Source organism: Papaver somniferum, chromosome 7 (genome assembly GCF_003573695.1).
Source record: "Papaver somniferum cultivar HN1 chromosome 7, ASM357369v1, whole genome shotgun sequence".
Lineage (NCBI taxonomy): Eukaryota > Viridiplantae > Streptophyta > Magnoliopsida > Ranunculales > Papaveraceae > Papaver > Papaver somniferum.
The window spans coordinates 343193-345753 of NC_039364.1; positions in this window are offsets into that span (position 1 = coordinate 343193).

Below are 2561 nucleotides of genomic sequence, written 5' to 3' on the forward strand. Positions count from 1 at the left end.
ATGAAACTTTACTGACATATGCAGCTTTTTGACACACAATTAAACTCTAATTCAACAAATTTCTAACATTTAAACCTACAATCTTTCTTCTAGAACCCTCTGTGTAACAAAAATACTCCACCAAAAAATGAACCCAATTCAACAAAATTAAGATAAAAATTCGATCAAGATTCAATCTTTAATCAAGATTCAGGTAACCCATTTCTTCTAAAACCCTAAATTTAACTGAAGATTTAATCTTTGAGTCAAGACTCAGTAACTAAATTTCACAAAAAATATTCAATCTTTGAATCAGATTGAAAGAAAAAGTGAACAACAAAAGATTTGGGGGAAAATGCCCCCATGGAAGATACTGTCTTCAATTTACACGATGGAAATTCACTTTATTCAATAAGGAGCAAATGCCCTAGCAAAACAAGAATCAAGAAAACAGGACTTACATTGTAGGTAATGAATTTTGCAGTGAACACATTATATCTAACGCACTTCGATCACTACTCTGAACTCCTCCTTCATTACCCTGTTTTTTATCATCACCATCGATATTCATATGAGTAATATCCACTCTTTCTTCCTTCTTTTCTTCTTTCTCTTCTTCAATCATTTGATATTTATCTTTATCCATTGGAGGTTGACAATGATTTTCCTATACAAAAATACCCTCGAATTGAACTTCAATAAATTTCAATTGTTATGTGGAAAGAACGGACAATGATCATCTAAAGAAAGATGATTCTTGTAATAAAAATTATTTAGAGGTCTTTCTAAGATGTGGATACTATGTTTTTGAGGAAGATGACCTGCGTTTCTGGTTAAAATCCTGCCTTGATTGGTTTTTCTTTGACGTATTGATATCTGAAACAGAGTACTGAAACACAGAGAGAGGGGAAGTCCTTTTATAAACAAATTTATCCTCATTCCGGGGTAAAATTGTTAATGTTCAAATTATTTCTGTTGCGAACATAGTTTAGGTGATATAGTGATATTGGGGCTATTGTAATTTTGTTAATGTCTGATTTGTGTCACTTTATTTTTAATTCTAAATTGTTTGATGGTTTAAGCCGTTTAGGAGGTGGTTCTACTCGGCACGTTATATTTACGGCCCACTCAATACCACATGTCCAAATAGTGATACGAGATGATAAGAAATATTTTCGGGGAGTGTCGAATAATTTACTAAATATTACTCCCTCTGTCTCACTATTAAGTGACCTATTTATTTTTAGATTTTGTCACACTATTAAGTGACTTTATCAATAAAAAGAAGTATAAGAAATATGCATAATTTGATAGGCATGTTTATGTTCGTTATGTAGGTGTTTTAAAACGCTTTTCAATTGTATGAAGTTTGCGAACATCCGTGTGTAGTTTGAGAGATAAATCATTTCAAAATTTCACTAATTATTATCCATAAGGGTATAATTGTAAAATATGCTTAAAAATACTATTTTCCTTTATTTGCCTTAAAAATTGTGCAAACTTGAACTAGGTCACTTAATAGTGGGACGGAGGAAGTATGAATAAAGGTCATGTCAAGTTAAGGACTTAATTAAGTTTGTTTGAGTTTGTCGTTATAAATATATATCTCTTATATCTGTAATAAACATCCAATAATAATAATGCTGTATTGTAAGAATACTGTATATAACAATTCAAGAGATTTTGCATAGTATCAATCGGGTGAGAAACTTAAAAAAAAAAATCGTTCGATGCTAACCTAAAATATTCAATCACACTTTCTAACCTTCTACAACATCAATCTTCATATCTTCGACTGTATTTTGCAATCTTCAAAAAGTTCTTCAATTAAACTTAAAAACCATATATGCTCTTGTATAATCACAGTTCTTTGTTTCTGAACGTTTCATTCAAAAAAATCGTTATCGGCGAAGAATAATATCAATATCAATTTAGTCTTCCGCTGTTGGGAGCTACTTCTGGTAATTCTTATGCTACTAGTTCTTCCGCTACTGGTAATTAAAAGAAATTTGGGATCTTTTAGGGTTTCCAGTTATTAGGTTTTCATGTTTATAGTCATGTTATTGTTTCCAAAGATTTTTAGGGTTTTCAATTTGAATCTTGCCAGTTCATGATTCTTTCAAGATTGAATATTGTATTCAGTTTAGCAAAATTCAAGTTTGGATTTTATCTCATAATTTTTCTCCAATTCTCTAATCATTGAACTCGTTTTTTCAAACTTCGACATTTCCATCGTCATCAGAAGCACTTACTATCTTTTACACTTGATACTGCGTTTGTCAATTTAGGACAATCTAGTTTTGAGTCTATTACAGTATCATATCTCACCATTGAAGTACTCAATTCAAACCCCAAAATCACTTTCTTATGGCACTAGAATTCCTACTTTGTTCCCGAATCGGAGTTTTTTGGTTTCTAGTTTTGAGAATGGAGGCAAATTTTCAACAAATAGTGTTAAAATCAGTGAACCTGTAATTATGATCCATCTTATCAAACTACTCATGGATGAATTTGATAATGCTTCCAAGTTCATGTTCTCTAGAGGTTATTTTATAGTGTCTTCGTCTCTTAATCTACAATTA